This window comes from Aethalodelphis obliquidens, unplaced genomic scaffold, assembly GCF_003676395.1.
Source record: "Aethalodelphis obliquidens isolate GAN/ISIS:26980383/991018 unplaced genomic scaffold, ASM367639v1 scaffold6, whole genome shotgun sequence".
In the NCBI taxonomy this organism is placed as follows: Eukaryota; Metazoa; Chordata; class Mammalia; order Artiodactyla; family Delphinidae; genus Aethalodelphis; species Aethalodelphis obliquidens.
The window spans coordinates 38,855,886-38,882,387 of record NW_020837950.1 but is presented as its reverse complement, the minus strand read 5'-3'; positions in this window follow the sequence as shown (position 1 = coordinate 38,882,387).

Here is a 26,502-nt window from a genome sequence, read left to right as displayed (position 1 = left end):
TAGCTCAAGGGGGACCCCATGTACCTTCAGTCGCCACCCTTCTTTCTTGCCAGGAAATGAGGACATTAAAGACAGTTTATTTGGAGGCAAATCGCCACTATCCTAAGCTGTCAAGTGCTGACCATGGCATCCTGACACGCATGACATGATTCTCTGATCCGAATTTGAATTCCAATCGAGACCTGCTACCTCCACCTCCATAGATTCCTGGTACCCTTCTGTCTGCAACAGCTGAAACATCACAAGGGCAGCAGCTCCCATTGGGTTTTAACTTCTTGCCAGCCCCTCTGAAGCCAGAAGATCCAAAAAGAAAACTGAAACAAAAATTAATTCCTTCAATAGACACCTCTTCTAGCTGAAAAATAGAAAAGAAAAGAAAAAAGAACCAGTTCACATTTGAAGTTGGAATCTTCATCGTAGCTTTTCCCCTCCTTTCATCCTGAACAATTCTCCCATTTATGATGCAGAGGGTTTCAGAACCCCCTGAAGTTGCAATTATTTGGACATTTTTGGAACATGTCTGTTAATGATTTGTGATCCTAAGGACTTATTTTGAATTAATTCCTCTTTTAAAGGGCAGTTTGGTCTCCCAATAAGGGGCAGACCCTGAATGCCACAGCCTCTGCCTTTGTGCTAAATGAACTTTTTAGAGATTCCAGATGACTCCTGGCACCGGACAGAAGGAAGCCAGCCAGAGAGGTCAACGCTCTGGGCCAGCTTCCCGGGAGGATCCCCCCCCCCATCCTCCCATCCCTCTCCCTCCCCCTCCCCAATCACTGGGCAGGAACTGGTGCCCCCCAGTCAGGTATTTCAGAAATGCCTTTGAGACAACAGGCCAGGCCAGCAAGGCCTGGGGTGAGCTCTCAGCAGGGGCGAAATGGGAGACAGAGTCCCAAAGCTCCTCAGACACCACCCAGAAGGCCCTTAATCACTCCTCCCCGGCTACTGTTTTTTATTGTGGTAAAATATACATAACATAAAATTTATCATTTTAACATAATTAAGTGGCGTTAAGTACATTCACATTGTTGTACAGCCGTCACCAACATCCATCTCCAGAATTAAGTTTTTACCTGTTCCCTCCACCTGGAATGCTCTTCTTTCACCTCATAGCTGGGTTAACTCCTAGTAACTGTCAAGTCTCAATTGAAATGCCACCTCCTCCAGGAAGTCTTCTCTGATAGCCCCCTTAAACACTTAACACCCCATTCTCCCCTCCCCAGTCCCTGGCACCCACCATTCTACTTTCTGTCTCTGTGAATTTGACTACTCTAGGCACCTCGTATAACAGTGGAATCAAACACTATTTGTCTTTTTTGGACTGGTTTATTTCACTCTGCATAATGTCCTCAAGGTCCATCCGTATTGTAGCCTGTATCAGAGTTTCGCTCCTTTTAAAGGCTGAATCGTATTCCATTGTGTGCATAGACCACATTTTGTTTATCTGTTTGTCTATAATTGGATATGTGTGTTGCTTCCACCTTTTGCTAATTGTGAACAATGCTGCTGTGAGCTGGGTGTGCAAATATCTGTTCGAGTCCCTGCTTTCAATTCTTAGGGGGTATATACCCAGAAGTAGAATTGCTGGATCATATAGTAATTCTGTTTTTAGCATTTTGAGGAACTGCCAGACTGTTTTCCATAGCAGCTGAACCATTTTACATCCCCGCCAATAGCGCACGAGGGTTCCAATTCCTCCACATCCTCCCTACCACTTGTTATTTCCAGTTTGTTTGATAATGGGTGTGAAGCAGTATCTCATTTTGGTTTTGATTGCATTCCTCTGACCAGTAGTGATACTGAACATCTTTTCCTGTGCTTATTGACAATTTGTATCTTTTCTGGAGAAATGTCTACTCACGTCCTTTGCCCATTTTTTATTGGGTTGTTTGGGTTTTTTTGTTGTTGAGTCATAGTTCTTTATATATTCTGGATATTAACCCATTACCAGATATATGACTTGCAAATACTTTCTTGCATTCATAGGTTGCCTTTTCACTCTGGTGATAGTGTCCTTTGACACACAAAAGGTTTTCATTTTGATGTAGTTCAATGTATCTATTTTTTCCTTGGTTGCCTGTGCTCCTTAATCATTCTTGCCTCTAATTCTTTACCAGTTCTCTCCACCTGGAATGCACTTCCTTCATCTCTTAGCTGGGCTAACTCCTAGTAACTGTCAAGTCTCAATTGAAATGCCACCTCCTCCAGGAAGTCTTCTCTAATAGCCCCAGCATGGAATAGGTGCCCTTCCTCTTGTGTTCCCAGGGATGAGGGGCTTCCTTCAATCAGAATACTTATCCAATTATTTTATAATTGGCCTTCCCACCAATATACACACATGCCCCTGAACTTCGAGTTCCTTCAGGACGGGGTTCTATTTTCTAGTTCATTAACCAAGTGCAGTGCTTGGCATAGGGAAGGTTCTCAATCAAATTCGTTGACAGAAATAAGCTATTCTGTGGCTCCAGATATTTTTCATTATAAAACCTCTTACATGAGAAAGTATTTCATAAATCCTCCCCTGATAGAAATTATATTTCCATGTTTATGTTAATTGAGAATATCCGTGACAGAAACAGTGAGGTTTTCAAATAAATGTTTCTTCTTAGTCCCAGTAGCATCAAAAGTCATTCCATCTGCCACCATGCTAGGTTTGCTTGAAGATTCCAAGACTCAGAGTAACTACTCAGTCTCCCCTTCCTGGGATCCACAGCCCACAGATTGAGAACAACCACCTATTTTATTGATGGGAAAATTAAGTCTCAAAAGGTGAAAGAGAATTGCCCCAGTGCTTCCAGCAATGATTTGTCCTAAAATACCAACTGCAAAATCCTGCCCTGTTCTTGCCAAAAGATGCCTACGTTTGTCGGACTCTGGTCCAGATATAGGATTTGGGAAAATCTGGTGGCCGTGGCATAAACAAGGCTGTGGGTCCACCACCTCATTTCTTTTCCCCAGACACATCCTGGTCTACATTTCCCAGCCTTCCCTGCAGTTCAGCTAAAGACCATAGGACTGAGTTATGCCCAATGGAATATGGGCAGGGAGGATGGAAGCCACTCTCAGCTCTGGTCCTAAATGCACCCTTTCCCTTCTCCTTCCAAGGTGGCCTTGGCAGCCACGTGTTTAAGATAATGACGTGCTGAGACAGAAGAAGCCTGGATCCGCCAATCACCACGTGCAGGAGAGCACTGGAGTGTGACCCAACTACAACATACCTTCACTGCGTCAAGCCCCTGAGATTCCTGGTTACCTTGGCACCTGGCACTGCCCACCCTCTCCCAACTAACATGTCTGCTCTGCAGATGAGTAAACCCACGAATACTGATTACAAAGGTGCCTCATGTGCTGGTGGGGTTCTCCCAGCCCAGTCCTCTTGTGACAAGTGACCTCTCTCAGTTTTATCTCATTGATTTGATGGGACTCAGAGACCAGTGACATCTCCCCTGGTTCCCAAGCACAACCTAGTCCAACGGGGGAGGCTGACAAGCAAAGCCAAGGTTCAGGCAGGGGACACCGGGGACGCCAGAAGTCAGAGTCACAGCTACATGTGTTACAATGCCAGGGAATTAGCGGGACCCACTGTCTCTACAGGAAAAGTAAGTTACAATCTCTACAGGAAAAGTAAGTTACAAGTGACAAACCATGAGAGAAAAAAAATCGTGAGAAATCTTGGGTTCTGGAGTCTGACAAATCTGGGGTCAGTTCTTCCTTTGTCTACCGGAGAAATCATTTCAACTCACTGGGCCTCAGTTTCCTCATTGGTAAAACAATAATTACCAATACAAAATGAATGAATGAATGAATGAACAAAAGGATTATTTGCTGGAAGAACTGAATGAACACAAATCTCCCACACGGTGGGCACAGAGTAAACTGCTACTATTATGACCGCTATTATAAAAAAAAGCTTTGTAAATTTTCAAGTTCTATATATAATCATCTTAGTCTGTTTGGGTTGCTATAACAGAATACCATAGACTGGTGACTTATAAACAACAAATATTTATTTCTCATGGTTCTGGAGGCTGGGAAGTCCAAGATCAAGGCACTGGCAGATTCAGTGTCCGGTGAGGCCTGCTTCCTGGCTCATAGACGGCCGTCCTCTCCCTGGTCCTCACGTGGGGAAAGGGGCTCTCTACCCCTCACCTGCTTTATTTATCTCTGTAGCACTTATCACCACCTTGTACGTTATATGTTGGCTTGGGTTTACTGTTTGTTTCCTTTTCCTCCATTTTGATACAAGCGCCTTCGGAATAGAGATTTTTGGTCTGTTACATTCCCCGCTATTTCCATCATAATGCCTGACATGTGTGGTAGACCTGCAGTAAATATTTTTTGGATGAATAAATGGATAAAATAAAGAATAAATGGGCCACTGGAGAACAACACTTGTCACCTGGCAGGTTCTGAGTTGCCTTCCCGGGTGAGTAATGAGACAGAATCAAAACTAGCCTGTGTCTGAAAGAAAACCGGAAATTCCTCCTCTCTGTGTTGCAAGTGTGTTGGACCTCCTGACTACCTCTGGCTGGTGAGCTTGGTCCTAGGTTCATCTGATGGCTCATGTCGAACTGAGCTGCTTAATTCACATCTCTTACAGCAGGAAAATAACTCCTCCAAAGTGCCCTGAAATCCCATGTCTAAGAACCTCGGTGGCCATTGTGTTTGGACTTTTGAATATGCTAAGGGCATTATGTTATGTTATCTGCAGCACAGAAGGAGAAAAACTAGATGCAGGGATCCCATATTTTCAGAGAACTCATACCATAGATGCAGCAAGTGATTGGAGGCTGGTGAGTCTACTTACAATGTAAGTGAACAAGTTCTATATCCTACCATAAAGTAGTATTTAATATGCAAATAAAATAATAACTTAATGTGCAATGATGCACATGCTTCAAGATGGATGGGTGACATATTCTGAAGATGTTTAGCAGGAATTCTGTATTTAACAATAATGAAAATCCAGAGTGGAGTTGTACTTATTGTTTTTCCAAGAAGTTTTTGCTTCATCTCAAAAAACATGGACAAAAGGGCTTCTATAAAATTAAATTTAAACTGACTTTTCCCTTCCTGTCTGGTGAAACTTCCTTTATTTTCAGGGTTCCCTTGGTCATGGAATGTAAACAGCCTCACCTTACCAGCAAGACATTCTGAAATTACAGAGTGCTCATCAAAATCAAATTCTTCTTTGCAGCAACATGGATGGACCTAGAAATTGTCATACTGAGTGAAGTAAGTCAGACAGAGAAAGACAAATATATGATATCGCTTATATGTGGAATCTAAAATAAATGGTACAAATGAACTTATTTATAAAACAGAAATAGAGTCACAGATGTAGAAAACAAACTTATGGTTACCAGGGAGGAAAGGGAGGGGAGGGATAAATTGGGAGATTGGGATTGATATGTACACACTACTGTACATAAAATAGATAATTAGGGCTTCCCTGGTGGTGCAGTGGTTGAGAGTCCGCCTGCCGAGGTAGGGGACACGGGTTCGTGCCCCGGTCCGGGAAGATCCCACATGCCGCGGAGCGGCTGCTCCCGTGAGCCATGGCCGCTGAGCCTGTGCGTCCGGAGCCTGTGCTTCGCAACGGGAGAGGCCTCAACAGTGAGAGGCCCGCGTATCGAAAAAAAAAAAAAAAAAAAGAGCATGGCAATTGGGCTTCCCTGGTGGTGCAGTGGTTAAGAAACCGATTGCCAGGGGCTTCCCTGGTGGCGCAGTGGTTGAGAGTCCGCCTGCCGAGGCAGGGGACACGGGTTCGTGCCCCGGTCCGGGAAGATCCCACATGCCACAGAGCGGCTGGGCCCGTGAGCCATGGCCGCTGAGCCTGCGCTCTGCAACGAGAGTGGCGACAACAGTGAGAGGCCCAAGTACGAAAAAAAAAAAAAAAAGATAATTAGGAAGGACCTACTGTATACCACAGGGAACTCTACTCAATACTCTATAATGACCTATATGGGAAAAGAATCTTAAAAAGAGTGGATATATATATATATATATATATAACTGATTCTTTATTGTACACCTGAAACTAATACAACATTGTAAACCAACTGTACTCCAATAAATTTTGTTTAAAAAATCAAATTCTTCTGTCCCAGGTTTGTCCAATTAAATTGTGGACATTGTTTTTTTGTTTGTTTGTTTTTGCTTTTTTCATTTTAACCAAAGCTAATCAAAATGTTGGTTCTTAATTTCTATTTCTGCCTTTGGGAAGATCATTTTCATGAGTGTTAGACAGTACAAAAAAGTTGGTGCTTAAATAAACTCAGTAAGCCTTTAAATAAATGTTCTGTTAGCAATGGTGTACTGATACAAACATTCTCTAATGATCTAATTGTAAAATCACCTCCATTTTTGAGGGACTTGACCAATGGCACAGAGCTCTCTGCTGCGGAGCTGCCTTTCATCCAAACATGCTGAGAGGTAAACCAGGGAGGAGGGAGCTCTGCCCATTTTGCAATTAACTCAATTCCACTCATACTTACTGGGCACCTACTGTACGTCAGGTCGCTCAAGGAGTTCACCCAGGGTCTAGTCGGGAGGAGACGCATGGACAGTGCTGGCAACATAGTGCCATAGAGAAGAGCCAGTAGCTCAGCTCTTGCTCAAGTAGGCACCGCTCCAATTCTGTACACGTGCCATCTCATTTAACCCTCAGGACAGATTCGCAAGCTGGCTCCTGCCAGGACCATCCCCATTTGGCAGCTGAGAACAAGACACAATGAAGTCACTTGGAGTCACCATTCAAATTCTGGAGGTCAGAGCTGGAGCCCACACTCTTATAGACTGTAACCACAACTCTGACGCCGGAAGCTTGGGTGATATGGTCTCTGAGGAAGCAGCTACCCCATCCCAGGTGGGGAGGGGGCATCCATAAAGGCTTCCTGGAGGTGGGAGGGCTGTGCAGAATGGTGTGGACAGAGTAGGAGTCAGCTAAGGGTAAGAAGATGTTCTGGGCTGAGGGAACAGCCTATACAATAACAGAGAGGAAGGCATCTGTACTAGGGTTCTCCAGAGAAATAGAACAAATATGAATTTTCCTATTTATTTATTTATGGGTGGGGGGGGGAGAGAGAGAGAGAGAGAGAGAGAGAGAGGGAATGAGAAATTGGCTTCGGAGTCCGAGAAGTCCCACTGTTTCCCATCTACAAGCTGGCGCCCCAGGAAAGCCAGTGGTGTAATTCAGTCTGAGTCTGAAGGCTTGAGAACAAGGGACACGATGATGTAAATCCCAGCTCAAGGACGGAAGATGACATGAGACGTCCCAGCTCAGTGAGGCCGAATAAAGGGGCAAATTCCTCCTTCCAACACCTTTTGTTCTGTTCAAGCCCTCAGTGGATTGGATGATGCCCCTGCCTCCACCCTTTGGGGTGGCTGGAGTGGGGGTCTGCTTTACTGAATCCACCCATTCAAATGTTAATCTCACCTGGAAACAGCCTCACAGACACAGCCAGAAACAGCGTTTAATCTGGGCACCTGGGGGCCCCCTGAAGTCATCACCCCTTCTGGTGCAACCCCTGATGCTCAGAGGCAGAGGGAGCTGGTAGGATGAAAGTAGGGCCTGTGTCTGTCCATTCGAGTCCTCGTCTCAGCTCTCCTAGCGATAGAACTTTGGGTTCATTACTTTGTATTCCTGGACCTCAGTTTCCTCATTAGTCAAATGGGGTAGCTGGTGTACCTATTTCACAGGGATATGACAGGGATCAAGTGATAAAACATGGGTAAAAGCAATTTTTAAACTCTACCAAAAAGGATTTGTTGTTTTTTAAAAATTTATTTATTTATTTATTTTGGCTGCGTTGGGTCTTCATTGGTGCGCATGGGCTTCTCATTGCGGTGACTTCTCTTGTTGCGGAGCACAGGCTCTAGGCACGCAGGCTTCAATAGTTGTGGCACACGGGCTTAGTTGCTCCATGGCATCTGGGATCTTCCCAGACCAGGGCCTGAACCCGTGTCCCCTGCATTGGCAGGCGGATTCTTAACCACTGCGCCACCAGGGAAGTCCCACCAAAAACATTTTTACAAATGAAAGGGCTCTTGTTATTATCTCCAATTTTCTACTTTTTGATGCTTTCCCCAAATATTATTTTGTTGTACTCCAGGCAAAGTTGGAATGAATTCATTCACTCTACAGATATTTGCTAGGAGCAAAGGGAAAAGATGAAAATCCAAGACATCTTGGAAGGGGACTTCCCTGGCAGTCCAGTGGTTAAGACTCCAAGCTTCCACTGCAGGGAGCATGGGTTTGAGCCCTGGTCAGGAACTAAGATCCTGCATGCCGTGTGGCACAGCCGAAAAAAAACAAACAAAAAAAAATCCAAAATTAAAAAAAAAAAAAGACATCTTGGAAGTGTCAAGATAGGGAGGCTTAAAATGGACTCATTCTAAAAAATTTATGGAGCACCTATTATCTATGATACATTTTCAGAAATAACAGTGACCATATAGGTGGGAATAATATTAGCTCCTATAACAAATATACTCCCCGATTGCAGTGACTTCATGAAATGCTTCTCACTCCCATAAGAGTCCCACGCAGAGGCACCTGTCTGCTGGGGGCAGGATCCATTCTTTTCTGCAGGATTATTCAGGGGGAAACTGCCATTTCCCACAGTGGCTACCATAGTCATCCTGGGCTTCGACCTCTGGCCAAGAGATGGGAAAAGATGGTGTGAGGACCATGCCAGGAGGTTTGCAGGCCAGGTGTGGAGGTGGCCACATCACTCCCATTCACATTCCAGTGATGCAGGCGCAGGGCCCCACCCCAGCGCCTAGGGAAAAGGAAACCAGGTTTGGTGCACAGCTGGCTGTCTATGCCAACTGACTCTGCCCTCCAGTGGCTCATAATATTACCTGAAAATTCAATTAAGGAAACAATTCCATTTTCAATACCACCAAAAAGAATAGAATACTTAGGAACAAATTTAAGCAAAGAAGTATAACACTTGTATGCTGAAACTACAAAACATAGTTGAAAGAAATGAAAGAAAACCTAAATAAATAAAAAGAGGTCCTGTACTGGTGGATTAGAAGAACTTATATTGTTTAAAATGGTAATACTCCCCAAATTAATCTACAGATTCAATGCCATCGCTATCAAAAGCCCAACAGCCATTTTTGCAGAAAAGAACAAGCTATTACAAAAATTCATATGGAAATGCAAGGGACCCGGAAGAGCCAGAACAAACTTTAAAAGCATGAAGTTGGAGGATTCACACTTCTTAATTTTAAAAATGACTATAAAACTAGAGTAATCAAAACACTATTATACTGGCATAAGGATAGACATGTAGATCAAAGGAATAGAATTGAGAGACCAGAAATAAACTGTCACATTTATGATCAATTTATTTTTCAACAAAGGTCCCAAAACCATTCAATGAGAGAAAGAAAAGAGTCTTTTAAACAAATGGTACTGACATAACTGGATATCCACAGGCCAACGAATAAAGTTGGATCCCTACCTCACACCAGATACCAAAACTAACTCAGAATAAATCAAATCAAGGAGCTAAATGTAAGAGCTAAAGACAAAATTCTTAGAAGGTAACATAGGTGTAAATCATCATGACCTTGGATTAGGCAATGGTTTCCTAATATGACACCCAAAGCACAAAAAGCCAAAGAAAAGAAGTAGATAAACTGACTTCACCAAACTTAAAAACTTTGGTGCATCAAAGGACACTAACAAGAAAGCGAAAAGAGCAAACGGCAAAATATTTGCAAATCATACATCTGGTAAGGGTCTAGTGTCGGGAATACATAAAGAACTCTTACAACTAACAACAACAAAAAGCCTCAATTTAAAAATGGGCCAAGAATCTGAATAAACAGTTCTTCAACAGAGAATGGCCAATATAGTAATGGCCAATAAGCACAAGAAAAGGTGCTCAACATCACTAATCACTAGGGAAATGCAAATCAAAACCACAATGAGATACCACCTTATACCCACTAGAATGGGTATAAATAACCAAAGGACAGATAATAACAAATGTTGGTGAGGATGTGGAGAAATCAGAACCCTGTACACAGCTGCTGGGAATGTCAACGGTGCCACTTTGGCAAACAATTCGGCACTCCTTCAAAAAGTAACCATGTGACCCAGCAATTCTGCTCCTAGGCCCATACCCAAGGGAACTGAAAACATACGTCCACACAAAAACTTGTACATGAATGTTCATTGTACCATTACTCATAGAAGCCAACAAGTGGAAACAACCCAAATGTCCATCAATGGATAAATGGATAAACAAAATGTGATATATCCATACAATGGAATATTTTTCAGCCAAAAACGGGACGCAATTCTGATTCTACAGCCTGGATGAACCTTGAAAACATATGCTGAGTGAAGGAAACCAGTCACAAAAGGTGACATATTGTATGACTCCATTTTTATGAAATGTCCAGAATAAGCAAAACTACAGAGATAGAAAGCAGGTTAGTGGTTGCTAGAGGCTGAGGGAGGGGCAACTTTGGGAGGGTCTACTAATAAGTATGGAAGATCTTTGGCGAGTGATGGAAATGTTCTGAATTAGACAGTGGTGATGGTTATACAACAGGGTGAATCTACTAAAAACTACTGATGGTACACTTTCAAATAGTGAAGTTTATGTTATGTGAATTATATCGCAATAAAACTTACTCTAAACTAATATGAGAGACATTGGGTAAACACATGAATTACAATAGAGTGTGATAAGAGCATGGCAGGTCACACAGGCGAAGGGACAATAAAGTATAGGAGCATCAAGAAGGCAGGGAACACTTCCTGATCGGGGCTGCCTGGGGTGAATTTTGAAAGATGAGTAGGAGTTTATCACATAGTGGGAACAGCCCAAGCAAAGACATGGCCAGCTGCTCAGCATGGCCGGAGTGGGGGCATTGGGAGAGCAAGGAGTGAGGTTGGAGAGGGCCCCGGGCCAATATTTCTATTGAATTATTTGTGTAACTGCAATCAGGGGTCTCCCTGCTTGACTGTTGGCTCCAGGAGGACAGCCTATGTGTATGCCTTGTTCTCAACCACTGGCCCAGCGGCCAGCCCAGTGCATACTGAGAGGAAACTTCTGGAACTTATTCTCGTTCACCTAGCTAGCCGTCTTTGGGCTCTGCTAGCTGCTCTGCCTCCCTTGGCACCCTGCTCCACAGGTCTGGATACGTCAGACTGTGCATCCCTGAAGCCATTGGCTCCATCAAGGCAGACTCTCATTCCTAAGGCCTGTCGGCACGGGGACTCTAATGCAGGAACCCAGCCTCAGATGCCCAGTGCTTCCAAAAGTCGAGGCAGGAAGTAAAATTCAACTGAGATGCAATCACAAGGCAGATGCAGAATTCTCTAATTCAGACCAACCGCTCCTCCAAGGTCAAAATCCCACTGTACCCAGACTCTGCAGCCATCTCCTGTTGAGCCAGTCAGGGAACGAAATACCCCCGACTTGTTCATGCAGAACAAATTTGTCTCCTAAACAAATACCAATCAGCAAAACAGCCCAGAGTTAAGTACACTGACCTCTCGATAAACTTAAAGAAGCTGTTGAGTTTGGACATGTGGATGGGGGGCTCTCCCCGCGCTCTTTCTTTCCGGAGGGAGGAGGAGAGAAGCCCAGGAAGATCCCGCCTTGCCGATGCTTTGCCAAGGTCGCTGTCTACCCCCTGAACTTCTGACTGAAGGGTCTGGTGGGCTCCCAACTCAGGAAGCCCCCAGGAGCTGGGCTCAGCTCAGCAGATCAGAGCATGCTGACCTGCTCCAGCCCTTCCCCTCCTGCACAGGTATCTTTGGGAAAGTGCCCGTGGAGGAGTTGGGATCACGCTGAGCTTGGGTGGGGCAGGCTCAGGACTGACGAGTTAGGGAGTGGGGACAGCTCCTCCGGCCCCGTTGCACTCCATGCGGACCTCTCCATAGAATACCAATAACGGCGACAGCTACCAGTTTTGTATGTGTCACCATTACACACACTTTCTTATTTAATCCTCACATCAACCCTCAAAGTTAGCTATTATTTTATTTTATTTTTTTTTAGAAGATGTTGGGGGTAGGAGTTTATTAATTTATTATTTTTGCTGTGTTGGGTCTTCATTTCTGTGCGAGGGCTTTCTCTAGCTGCGGGGAGCGGAGGCCACTCTTCATCACGGTGCGCGGGCCTCTCACTATCGCTGCCTCTCTTGGTGCGGAACACAGGCTCCGGACGCGCAGGCTCAGTAGTTGTGGCTCACGGGCCTAGTTGCTCCGCGGCATGTGGGATCCTCCCAGACCAGGGCTCGAACCCGTGTTCCCTGAATTAACAGGCAGATTCTCAACCACTGCGCCACCAGGGAAGCCCAAAGTTAGCTGTTATTATTCCCACTTTTCAGATGAAGAAACTGAGGCAACTTGCACAATGTACTACACCTAGTAAGTGGCTGAAAGGAGATTCTAATCCAAGTCTGCCTAATTCTATAGCGCACGTATTAACCATTAAAATCATGCTGCCTGTCAGTAAGCCTGCAGTCCCAGTGTGCATGGGACTAAGGAAATTTCCAGAGCACCAGATTTTCAGGGCTAAAACTGGTTGCCCCGGGGAAACTGGGATGGTAGTTTACTGTGATAGGCTGAATCACAGCATCTCCCAGCCAAAGATGTTCTCATTCTAAGCCCCGGAAACTATGAATGGCAAAGAGGACTTTGCAGATGAGATTAAATTGAGGATCTTGAGATGGGGAATTATCCTGGATTACCAGAGTGGGTCCAGTGTCATCACAAGAGTCCTTATAAGTGGGAGGCAAGAGCATGAATTTTAAAAAAAGGTGATGTAACCACAGAAGCAGAGGTTGGAGTGACGCAATTGCTGGCTTTGAAGGCAAGGATGGGGCTACGAGGCAAGGAAGTCAGGCGACCTCTAGAAGCTGGAAAAAGCAAGGGACTGATTCTCCCCTGGAGCCTCCAGAGGGAACCAGCCCTGCCCAAATCTTGACTTTAGCCCAGTGAGACCCACATGGGACTTCTGACTTCCAGAACTGTAAAACTATAAATTTATGTTGGTATAGCAGCAATGGGAAACCAACACAGACACTGCAGCTGCCTCCAGGCAATGGCCTTGCCACTCTGTCTTACTTTCTTTTTCCAGGAAAAGGAACATACCCCGGGTGAACAACTATGGTGTCAAGCCCTGGAAGAGTCTCACTCATTCTTTCATGCATCATCTCGTGAACTCCTGTGGACAATGGGTATGAACGTGTTATTATTCCAATTCTCTGTTTACAGATGGAAAGACCAGGCAGGAACTAATGAAGCGGGTTTCGGAGTAGTACGTCCCTGAATCTGACAGCCTGCACGGGCTCCAGAATTTCACCCCTGAGCCCTGTCCTAGAGCTCAGGGCCCTGCTACTCATAGATCGATCCTGTTCATTCATTCATTCATTCATTCAGTAAACACTGAGCTAGCAACTTCTTGGTGCCAGAACAGCCCCAGACACTGCGGATTCAGAGATGTGCAAGACATAAGTTTTGCCCACAAGACGCTCACATCCTAAGAGGCTGATGTTCTCCAAAGTGGGGAAAATGCACACCTGGGGCTGTGCACAATGGCACTGGGATGTAAGAAAATGGGTAAGAATTGCTACTTCTATTTCTTCTTATCTAATGGTTAGCAGGACTTAGGAGATTAAGCTCTGCTGCATTTAATATGTGGATTGATGCTGGTGCCCAGGAGCCCACCTGTGTCTGGTGGGTCCACGTGAGCATCCCGCAGAAAGAGGGAGAACTAGTCATCACATGGTGGAATATGCCGGGGGTGGAGGGTGCGGATGGGCAGGATTCGTGGTGATCTCAGCTCTTCCATTGGCCTGTCCAGTTCAGTGTAGTTACTTGCACCAGGTAAAGTAGGTTTGCAACTTCGTGTTATCTTGCTAATTACATGAACGTGAACAAGCACACACAGCTGAACAAAATTCCTGCAGAGAATCCACAGATTGCAGACAACACTCAACAGGTAAGGCTGAGTGGGCCAGAAAACAGCAGATCTGACACTATTCCCCTTCCAAGTACGAGCTCTCTGTCATCCCTTAGGTAGAAACCCTGACATCTAATCAGAGGCAAAGGAAATGGGAGAGAGAGAGATTGAGAGAAATTCATCAGGAAAACAAGCTAAATATGATCTACAACTGCTATCACTAGCAACAAACTTCTCTGAATGGTTATATATTGTGCCCGGAGATATTAACTACAGATTTCACAGAGTAAGGGATGTTTTTTAAAAAGCATCCAAAACATTATTAATAATTTTTGTTTCAGCACCGGGAATGAAGAGAATAAAAATATACTTTTAAGAAATCTTGTTTAGTAGTTTTTAAAAATCCATTGTGAAATTTTACTGTAAGGTTTATAACATTCATTATATATTTACAGTTATTACACATATATAATTTAGAAATATATATGGAGTACCTGCTCTTTGCATGTGGAGTGCATGATTTATGGAGTAAATAAATTTTTTAAGTCGAGACAAGAGTGATAGAGAGGACAGGCATGTCAACCATGAAGTTGATAAAACATTACAGATGCCAGTTTAGCAATGCCAACTGCCTGCTCTCTGTCTGTTCTCTTCGTTACTAAGAGAACCCTGATTTTTCTCTCTAGGTGTCAACGTGCCTGCACATTTCCCAAACTCTTTTGCAGTTAGAGGTCCCCACGTGACAGCCTTCTGGCCAATGGCACATGTTCTGATTATCGATTGCAGTGCAGAAAAACCAACCCCAAACCTGGTGACTTAACACAGCAACCCTTATCTATTTCCTTTATGATCTGAATGTGGGCAGGGCTCATCTTTGCTCCAGTGGTATCAGCAGGGGCAGCTCAGATGGGGCTGGAGGATCCATTTCCAAGATGGTTCACTCACATGGCTGGCAAGTTGGTGCTGGTTATGGGCTGAGGGCTTCAGTTCCTCTTCACATGGGCTTCCCCATGGGGTGACTTGGGCTTCCTCACAGCATGGTGGCCTGGTACCGAGAGAGAGGATTCCAAGAGCTAGGGAACAGAAGCTGCCACTTCCTTAAAGCCTCGACCTGGAAACTAGCTCAGCACCACTTCTGCTGTACTCTATTGCTCAAGCAGCCCCTGAGCCTGTTCGTATTCAAGGCGAGAACACAGAGACCCTATCCCTCAGCGAGGGGAGTAGCAAAGAATTCATGGATATCTTTAATCTACCAGTACATGTAAGCAGAGCTTGCTAAGGATTCCTGGGAAAGCTTGTACATCCTTCTCTACTGTCGCTTCCTTCTTCCTTTTCCTGGAACTCCAGTGGGAGACTTGGGGTGGAATGCCCATCCTGTAACCAGGAAGTAACCACGTTAATGATTGCCACACGCTGGAGATGGTGTAGGGAGAGGAGCCGGAGTCCCTGGGAACATCACTGAGCTCCTGCCCCTGCCAGGACTACCCATATCGAGACTCCTTGTGAAATGAAAGGACACGAACTGCTCCTTGGTTCAGCCCCTGTAGTGACAGGCAGACAAACACCGTCCCTAAGCCAGAGCTCAGAGCTGGAGGAGCACAGAGGAGAGAAGGATGAGAAGACTTCATAGGGAAGTGATGTTGGAGTCAAGGTTTGAGAGGTGAGTAGATGGCAAAAGCTTTCCTGTAGCAAAGGTGCAGAGGGGCACCATCTACTCTTCCTGCCAGCCACGGATCCCCCACCTGAGTTGCAGCCCCTGGGTAACAAACACCATCTCCTAGGATCCCTCACTTCTTCTCGGCCCCCTGAGACCTCCTTCTCCCCCCCTGCCACCAGGCCCACGCCCCCTGAATCTCCTCACCCCCAAGACTGTTTCAGCAGGATAAAGCACTAGACAAGGAGACATTTAGAAAAGGGAAAGAACAGGAAATCAGGCACCTTCTGTGAACCAGGTCTTGGGCTCTGTTTCATGCTTGTTATCATCTTGTTTAATTCTTGCAACCACCCTGATAAGGATACATATCCCCACTTCACAGGGGCAGGGGGAACCAAGGCTCAGAGAGGTTAGCGACATAAACCAAGGTCACACAGCTACTAAGAGAGGTAGCTCAGTGCAGAGTTCAGGCTGCCTATGTCCCTTCAGTGTATGTGTTCATTCTAGTCCAGAATGCACCCGATCTGTATCCAGGAGTCTTGGATTCAACTTTTAGCCCAGACACCCACATTCTATGTGGCTTAAGTAACTTACTTCACCTCCTTGAGCCTCAATTTCCTCAACCCTAAAATGAGCGAGTTCTGAGGGCTGAATAGGAGCTCTCAAAGGAGGTTTCTATCCTCGATATCCTTTGATCTTATGCAACTTTGGATAACATCAAGGTTTATAAAAACAAAGTATCATCAAACGAGCTTGTAATAAAATTCCAAAGCAATATGTAGAGGGGAAAAGGGCTATAAATCCCCAGGATGTCAATTCCAAGTTGAATACAATTTACAAGAAAATGGTTCAAATATCACAAGGTCAAAACAATTTTGAGCTTTCCAGTATTTACAAACATACCTCACTTCATAAACCTTTCCAATCCACGCTGCGCAATATATACAGGACCATTTTAAAACGACTCTAGTTAATTTGATGTGGCTTGAAGTGAGGTCTGTTAGAAATGTGCTACTAATTTTGGACTTTTGTGTTTAGGGGAAAATGCGATTGAAGCTTAATCCAATTTTCTAACACCCAAAAACAGCTACAAGGAAATAGACAGGCATGAAGGAACAATGGCCTCAGAAAAGGCTCAACTCACCACTAACTTGCCCTGCTGGAATGTTGCATACCAATAAAATGTTAGCCCTTCCAGCATGAGGAAAAGTCAAGCATGAAGGTGGCTCACAATGGGACAGGGAGCTTAGGGAGGAAAGTCACTCAGCTTTACAGCTGCCCTCAAGAAACTCTTTCTGGAGGACATTTCTGCTCTGACTAGCTGCACAGAGGATTCTCAGTATAGGTGGATACCTAGTCTTAGAACTAGATGACCGATGATAGTAACATTTATCATTTGTTGAGCTGCCCCCAATGCAATACTTTGGGTTGCCTAGCTAACTGCAGTTTCCCGTTTTTTCCATATTGGCCAATGCCCTGCCCCATCACCGCTCTCACAAATCCAGATAGGTCTGAGCCAAACATGGCGGTCTCATCCTCCTTGTTATTGATTGGTTAATAGGTAAGCATGTGTATTTCGGCAAATTGTAATTTCCGAAAATGGCTGCACCCATATATAATCCATCCCATGTGCTCTTCTGAATATATGACTTTGACACTCCTCCCGTGGATGGGCAGGGGTTTAGGTACCCTCCCTCTGAATTTGGGTGAGATTGCGTCTGCGGCAGAAAAATGCTATGTGACGTCTAAGGCTAAGTCGTAGGTAATATAGTTTCCACCTGCTTCTCTTGGGAGGCTTGTTCTTGGAACACAGATACCATACTGTGAGGACACCCAAGCAGCCCGTGGAGAGGTCCACAATGGAGAGGAATCAAGGTCCCAGGCCCACAGCCCCAGCTGAGCTCCCAGCCAAGAGCCAGCACCAACTTGCCAGCTGTGTGAAGGAGCCGTCCTGAAACTGGATTCTCTAGCTTCCAGTGGAGCCGCCCCAGCTTAGGCACGGAGCAAAGTCAAGTTGCCCTTCCCAAAATGCAGATTTATAAGCCAAATAAATGATCGTTGTAGTCATGTCACTAAATTTTGGTATGATTTCTTATGCAGCTGTAGGTACCAAGAATAATATGTGATCTGTTCTGACAAATAAAATGTAAGTGGAAGACTGATGGGGGTCATCTGGGAAAGATTTCTTTACTCTTCAGAAGACATGCACAAGGGAAGAAAAAATGTCCTACTTCTGCCTCTGGACATGGGTATGTGAGAATCTGATGTCTGGAGCTGTAGCAGCTATCTTGCAACTATGAGGGGACCCAGTGAAAACGCTGAGGATGGAAAGCGAAGAGGCGAGGTGGAGAGAACCCAGTCTTTGTTGACATTGTTTAGCCAACCCTGGAACAACCCTATCCTCAGACTCCCTTTTATGTGAGATAATAAGTTAATTATTGATTAAGCAAGTTGAGGAGGGGTGTTCCTTTACTTGTAGCCAAATGCACCCTAACTAAACATGTAGCCTGTTCTTTACATCATTCTATTTATTTGTGACAACAAAACTGAAAGTATTAATACCATCAATTTTGGGCTGAAGAAACAGACTTAGTGAAGGTAAGTAGCTTCCCCAAGGTCATTTACCAGAATTGGTGGACCAGAATTCACACCTAGGTCTGTCTGACTCCAAAGTCTGTGCCCTCCATGACACCCTGTAACTCTTTGTCACTGTCTGGTGGAACAAGAATTGACCCGGGAGTCAGGGTCCCCGGGTCGATTTCAGACTCTTCACTAATTCTCCGTATGGCTTTGAGAAATACCTCACCTCTAAGAGCTCGTTCCCTTATCTTTAAGCCTTACGGGGGGAATTCTCTGGTGGTGCAGTGGTTAGGACTCTGCAATTTTACCGCTGAGGGCCCGGGTTCCATCCCTGGTAGGGGAACTAAGATCCCACAAGCCACACGGCACGACACCGCCCCCCCGCAAAAAAAAAAAAGCCTTACAGGGCTACTGAGAAGTCCAAGTGTTCATTTCATTTACTGTGACATGAATAATATTTGGATATATTATACAGATATATATTTTCATCTCCTCTACCTTACTATAAATCTCATTTTCTGTTAGCCATTCTACTTTAGGGTCTCAGGAAATAGGAGAACAAGAATGCCACCTTGGAATGAAGAGGGATGGACAGAGGGAAGTCCCTACCAGACAGGAAGGAGAGTGAAATAAATCCATCTGGCTCTCGAAGAGGAGAGAGAAGGAGGTGGGACAGAGAAGTGATATGCCCATGACCTTGAGGTAGAAATGTCCACATAATTTGGAGGAACCAGAGAGCCTCAGCTTCACGACCTGCTCGCCCAGGCAGAGCCAGAGGAGGCTGCAAGGCTCTAGGAGAAGCTGCACATTGCATGTGGTCCAACAACCAACATGGCGGTCCAGGGCAATAGGGAAGCATCAACAGAGGACATGTCTGGATACATGACCCTAAGGAGGCACTGTTCATTCTCCACAATCAACAGAGCACCCAGAGGTTCCCAGATGCCTTGGTGAGAGGCAGAAAGGATGAGGGGACCAGGAGAGGCTCAAGTCGGAAGGAAGGAGCCACAGAATGCAGAGACTTTGAGAGCAAAAATAAGTACATAGCCAAGACCGTTAGCAACGAGTGCTCAGAGGCTGCCCCAGAGGCCGCCGGGCCCAGCTGACCCTCATTAGATCCCACACAGGGGCCCAAGGACCAGATCAGCCCAAACTGGATATGCCACCACAGAGCCAAGAAGACCCAGGGACACCCCAACCAGCCTGCCTCCATAGGGTCATGGAAGCTTCACCCTCAACCCTTGCAGATGCCAAGAAAGGAGGAGACACGGAAAGTCTGAGCACGTACCTGAAAGAGATCTGTTACTAAGGAGACTTGTAACTGTGGAAGAGACTGAGATCCCAGGACTATCAAACTGTGGGTCCCTCTCCCCTTCCTGCTGCTACCCAACAGCACAGGTTAGGTCATTTCTAGAAAATACAGAAGCTGCATTTCCTTTACCTGTGTGAGGGGTGGTGTGTAAACCTGCAATCCCACTCTACCTGTTATTGTTATTGGTCCACCATATTGTCTCTGTCCTGTCATAAGTCCTCTCTCGCAAAGGACGACTCCTATGAAAACTCATTTTAAAAAGTGTTCCAAGGGCTTCCCTGGTGGCTCAGTGGTTGAGAGTCCGCCTGCTGATGCAGGGGACACGGGTTCGTGCCCCGGTCCGGGAAGATCCCACATGCCGTGGAGCGGCTGTGCCCGTGAGCCATGGCCGCTGAGCCTGGGCGTCCGGAGCCTGTGCTCTGCAACGGGAGAGGCCACAACAGTGAGAGGCCCGCATACCGCAAAAAAAAAAAAAAAAAAATAGTGTTCCAAGTGGAGCTGATGAACTGAATTTTCTCCCGAGGCCAGTCGGGACTCGGTGGTGTTTTAAGCAGGGAAACAGCTGAAGAAGTTAGTGGTTTAGGAAAAGCTGGAGGCAGTGAGGAGAAGGGGCAAGATTCGAGGCCCAGAGCCTCGGATGTGAACTGGTCCAAAAGAAAGATGGCAAGGATCCTGGACTCAGGCAGGGGCCACAGAGAAAACAGCTAAGGAGGGCAAGATTCAAGATATACTCAAACAGCAAGTCTTGCCGCTGTCACTTGTTTAGCACCTGCCCTTGGGCAGGAACGACCACCTCTCTGAAACTCAGTCTTTTCTTCCATTAAAAGGAGATGGTAATACTGATCTAGCAGAGATGTCAGGAGTGTTCAACGAGATCGCAGTGAAAACACACAGCACAGTGTTTTTCCCGCTACAATGGCTATCCTTACCCCAACCCCACTATGGAAGGATTCGTTTTCAAACAGCGATGAAGATGTCTAAGAGAGGTACACCTGTCTCTACGGCTGCTAGGAAAGCAAACAAAAGCCTCTGTCTTCCACTTGGAGAAGGAATTATCTTTACAGCGGCAAACCGGGATCCGCAAAGCACAGAGAATTTCATTACAAGTCTATAAAGAGGCACTCGGAAAGGAAACCCTCCGCACGAGGGGCCTTTGCCAACCACATCCAGATGTGTCGTGAGAACCGCGTGCCTCTGAGGGATTAGGTGAGACCCAGCATCCTGAACTAGAGTATCTCTGCTTCTGTTTACTGTGAGAGGTCAGGCAGGCTCCTCACTTCTCAGGCCCTCAGTGTCCCCACCTCGAAGGGGAATAAATACCCCTGCTGTTACAGGGTTGCTGTGAGGCCTACGAGGAAGCATGCACAGGTGAAGGGGAGAAATCCCGGGTGTGGAGTCACCTGGATGACCTTGGGGGATAATCAGCCCAAACCTCAGTTTCCTCATCCGTTACGTGGGCATAGCACCCCCTGCCTGTCTCCCAAAGTTCATTTGTTCTCCCAAGTCTGAAGAATGGAACCAGTCTCTGCCAGGTATCAGGCTCAGACTGCATACTCGGAGCACCACCAAAACACAGCAGATGTAGCCTCTGCCGCTGGGGGGCTTAAAAACGCCGGTCAAGGTCATCCCTGAGAATAGCACAGACTCCTCGGTACAGAGGCGGTCAGGCAAAGAGCCTCTGGAACACAGCTGCCTGGCTTGGAATTCTCATTCTACAGCTAACTAGCTGAGCCACATTTAGGAAGTCACTTAAGCTTTGCATACCTCAGTTCCTTCATCTGCACAGTGGCAATAATACTAGTTCACTCAATTGTAAGAGCTCATTGAGGTAAGATGGGGAAGGCTGTTGGAAGGGTTATCTGCATGTCCTCTCTCCAAGTCTTATTTTTTTATGAAAGGATCTATGCTACCTGGCCCCAATCCCCTAACAGTCTCGTTCCCTCGTATTTTCCTGCCACGTACTCACCCAGAATCTAGAGACACCAAGCCACTCCCAGCCTCCAATCTTGCCAACACCTTGATCTTGGACATCCAGCCTCCAGAACTATGAGAAAATAAATGTCTCTTGTTTAAGTCCCCAGTCCATGGTGCTTTGTTAAGCAAACTCAGGCAGACTCATACAGATACACACAGAGGACTTTTAAATTAACTTTGTATGCCATTGCCCAAGTCACATTACTGGTCAAATTGGAGTTTTTGTTTGTTTTTTACTTAACAATATATCAAGGACGGCACCCCAGATCACTACATAGAAATCTAATTTTTAAAAGGTTGATATTCCAAAAAGATGTATATCATTAACTTCTTCCACCTTTCTAGTCCCGATGGACTTTCCAGTTGCTTCCAGGCTTTTTTTTTTTTTTTTTTTTTGCGGGACGCGGGCCTCTAGCTGTAGTGGCCTCTCTCCCATTGCGGAGCACAGGCTCCGGACGCGCAGGCTCAGCGGCCATGGCTCGCGGGCCCAGCCGCTCCGCGGCATGTGGGATCTTCCCGGACCGGGGCACGAACCCGTGTCCCCTCCATTGGCAGGCGGACTCTCATCCACTGCGCCACCAGGGAAGCCCGCTTCCAGGCTTTTGCCACCACAAACAAGTGACAATAAACATCCTGTTCCTATGGCCTTACATTCCAGGGCTTTCGTTTCTGCGGGGGAGATTCCCAGGGTGGGATGGCAGGACCAAAGGAAATGTGTGTTTCTAAACGTTAATAGATTCTTACAGATGACAGTCCTAAGAGGCCTTGTGAGTTTCCAAGGACCCAAACAGCAACTCCTGTTCCCGCCAACAAAATACGGTATGAGAAAAGATTCTCTTTTCCCTGGGAGCTCAGCCCCGTCTGCAGACAGCCTGCCTCCTCAGAGGCCAGCTGGCCACGTTTCCAGGTGGCAGGGAAGCAAGCTGACAGCCGGGCCTGGGTCTTGGTTGAATGTCCAGAGGGAGGTGGCTCAACCTCGGACCAGAAGAGGACCCAAACCTGGCCCAACTCACCTTGCAAGCACTTGGCTGGAGAGAGCAGACACAGAGGGCCACGTGGTACATTGGGGACGATTCTCCCATCCCCTGAGCCGACTTCCTGACCACATTACTCTGGAGGGCAGTGCGGCCCAAGCCCCTTCTGTCCTTCCTCGCTGCTCACTCAGTATACACTGCGCTTCCCCAGGACAGGCCTTTCTAGACCCCCACTTGTTCTTTCTTCCTCCTTTTCCTTCCCATCCACACCTGGCCGCATCCTTCTGAGGCCTGGTCTGCCATGCTGGGCGTGGGTCTTCATTGAAAAATAGCAATTGCTCTCCTCCTGGTCACAAGTTTGGCGATTCAAACTCATCAGTTCAGCAAAATAATAACAATAATGGCTAACATTTGCTGAACGCTTGGCACTAAGCACTTGAACTTGAGGCGTATTAGTTCATTTACTCTTCACAGTAACCACTGTTATCCCATCTGACAGGTGAGGACATACAGGCTTAGCAGCAGGCACATGGGACCTTGACCTCCTGCTGCCTTGTAATCTTCTGTGAATTCCACAGGACCAGGACTCACCTAGTCCAGGCATCCGTGTGCCTTGGGGAGGAACCTGGATCACCTTGGTCCTCATGGGGAGGTCCAATGTTCCAGGCAACCAAGGGCCCTACCGTGTCTGTCCCAGGGGTTCCTCTCTGGCGCCCACGTTCCAAGTAAAACGTCTGCAGCTTTCATCGACCCACCCCGACCATGCTCACTCATCATTAATTCCGCCCTCACCTGGAGCACCGACCATGTGCCAGGCGCTGGGGAAGCAGAGATGGATTTAAGCCAGTGCCTGCCCCCAAGGGGACCACAATGTGGTGAGAGTTTCATGAGCCCAGAGGGGCCCCCATCCTGCCCGGGAGCAGTCAGGGAAGACTTCCAAGGGAAGTAAAGTTCCAGTGAAGAGGTATCGGGACCACCGTTCCTGGAAGAAGGCACAGAAAGAGCAAGGTCTCGGAGGTCATCAAGAGAAGGCCACTTCCAAGGGGTCACCCAGCACTGGATGCACTGCTAATGCCCAAAGTTCTGAGAAGGGTGCCCAGATTCCTTGGTCCTGGACACTTTCCATTCCCAGAGCCCGGAATTAGAATTACAGTCACGGCTGCGTCTGACATCTGCTCGAACCAATTCGTTATCATTAGGAAATGAATCCCTAATGAATTTCTGCCACCATTAAGTCTGATTTACAGTAAGAGTAATCACCCTTGGAAGCACACGCTTTATCCCTTTAATTAATAATCCTCGCTTTTCAGCAGACCTAATGATCATGGGACAAAAAATGCAAGAAATCCTCCCAACTCCAGCACCAGCTTCCCCATCGCACCCTTGGGGACAGGGGAGAAGGGTCAGGTCTCTGAGGAGGGTCCAGGGACCACATTGTCTGCCTGTGAGGCTATTAACAGCCCTGATCCTCTAGCTGAAACTTCTGAGCCAGCCAGACGGTTCGGCTCAGACCCCGAGGCCCACAGGTCACGGCCAGCCCCTGCCCTGCCAGGCTCCCCATTTCTCTGAAGGCTCACTCATGCTGGGGCATCTCCACGCTGCAGTCAGGGGTCCCATCTAGACTTCAGCAAATCTGAACAAGCCACTCCCTGTTTAAAACCCTGCAGGGGTGCACTTGGGTCCCAGCTCTCTACACCCCAAAACCACCTGCCTGAACCTTCCTCCTACACAACCAGCAACCCTGCCCATTCTTCTCCTCTTCTCCCAGACACCTGGGGCACCCTTGTGTGACCTTCTGCCTCATTCTGACATGACCTTCCTTCTGTCGCCTCACACTCATGCACAGCCCTTCTCCCATCCCTCTGCTGCTACCCTAAGCAGTTTGTACCAAAAGGATCTTCTGTGTACCCGAGAGGCAGATGGACAAAGTCAGTGAGTAACACGAACGTAACATAAGGAGCCACCGTCAGCACGTGTCAGGCACAGAGGAGACCGAGAGGGGGGAGCTTTCAAGATGAGGGGATGCCTGAGCTAGGTACTGAAGAGCCAATTCTATATTAATGTTCCACGCACCGTTACTAACCACTCAGCAGGTGCCGGGCACTTTACTACGGTATCTCACGTAAATATCATATCAATGCTACCCCCATTTTACAGGTGAGAAGATCGAGGTCCAGAGATATCAAATATGCCTGGGGTTTTGCAGAGCCTGTGAGTGGCAGAGCTGGAGCCCAGTCTCTGAGTGTCTGTCCCAAGATGCACACTTCCAAGTGTACCAGTTTTCATGGGCTTTTAAGAGCACTCTTCATGACAAAGCAGGACACAATATAGCACCGCCATTATCTTGCCATGGCTCACACACACAGATCATATCAGCTGACTCGTTGGTGTCCACCATTGATCCAGAAGCAATGCAGCAGGTGTACATTTCCACCCCCATCTGAGGACAATTAGATTCAATATCTTGGCACACTTGGTCTCAGTCAGCTCAGGCTGCCATAACAGATACCACAGACTTGGGGGCTTAAACAACGGACCTTTACTTCTCCCAGTTCTGGAGGCTGGAAATCTGATCAGGATGCCAAGGTTATCAGGTTCTTGGTGGGGGTCTTCTTCCTGGCTTGTAGATGGCTTCCTACTCTTTGTGTCCTCACATGACACAGAGAGAAAGGAAACAAGCTCTCTGGTGTTCTACTTAGAAGGGCACTTACCCCATCGTGGGGCTCCACCCTCATGACCTCATTAACCCTAAGCACCTCCCAAAGGCCCCATCACATTGGGGAATTAGGGCTTAACGCATGAATTGGGGGGGGGGGCACAATTCATCCATAGCACACCTGAAGCCCACTGATGGTGTGGGCTCTGCTATGCTAAGGGGAAATCCCATTCATGTCAGAATGATGGAGCCGGAGCCACTTGCTGGGTTCAAATCCTGGCTCAACCCCTTACAAGGTCATGATACTGAGGAAACTCCCTGTGCTTCAGATTTCCTCATCTAAGAATGAGAATACCAATAGGACCTACCTCCTAGACTCCTGGTAAGGCTTAAATGAACTGAAACATGTAAAACATTTGCAACTGTGCTTGGTGCATAAGAAGCATTCAGAAGTGTTCGTTGATATTGCTGTGTCACCAGGAATATCTTGTTCTCAGCAAAAAACTGGTAAGATTCAGACCTTTGGGGCTGAAAGATGAAATGTATACAAATATATCTAATGAGACAGAAGGATAAGAGGTTAGATGGAATTTTGAGATGGTAGCCTGTATACCCCCCCCCCATATTCCTTTTTTCTTCCCAATTCTGAAATGAACAGCCAGGTGACATGTCCTGAAACACTCCACTTATAACGAAGAAACATAATAGGCAGACTTGTGTGCCATTCTCCCTAAAACCCTGGTCCAGGCCTTTCTTCCTCCACATGCAGGAGAACCTCCATGTTCCTCAGGGCAGCGTCCATGCTATTCCTCAAGCTGATCCCTGCTCCACATCTCTGGATTCATCTCTTGATGCTCTGTCTCCTGTGATGCGGCTCCAGCAACACCTGACACACGTGCGTACACACCAGGCTGTTTCCAGGCTCAGGGACTGTGCCTGCTCATCCCCTCTCTCCTTTGTCAGCCCTAGCTACAAGTCTCTGCAAGGACGCCCCTCCAAGAAGCATTCTCTCGTCCTCCCAGACTGTGCCCTTCCTCCCATGGGCTTCCATAACCCCTGGGCACTGAACCTACCCCACTGAATGGCACCTGTCGGTGGAGGTTGCCCAGGACAGTGGTTAAGAGCATGAACTCTGGACCCCAACTGCCCAGATATGAACCCTGACTTTGCACCTGCCGTCTGCACGATGATGGGCAAATCACTTGGGCCTCCCTGTACCTCTAGTGTGCCCTTTGTCAATGGGGTTACAGACATGTGCCTCCCTCACGGGGCCCTGTTAGGATATAAGGGTACATAAGGCCCTTAGAACAGTGTTCAACATGTTCCCGGTGAAGAGGCCACCGTACCCCTCGCTAATGCTCTCTGTACATCCCCACCACCCGGCCCAGCGCCGAGACTCAGTAGTTGCT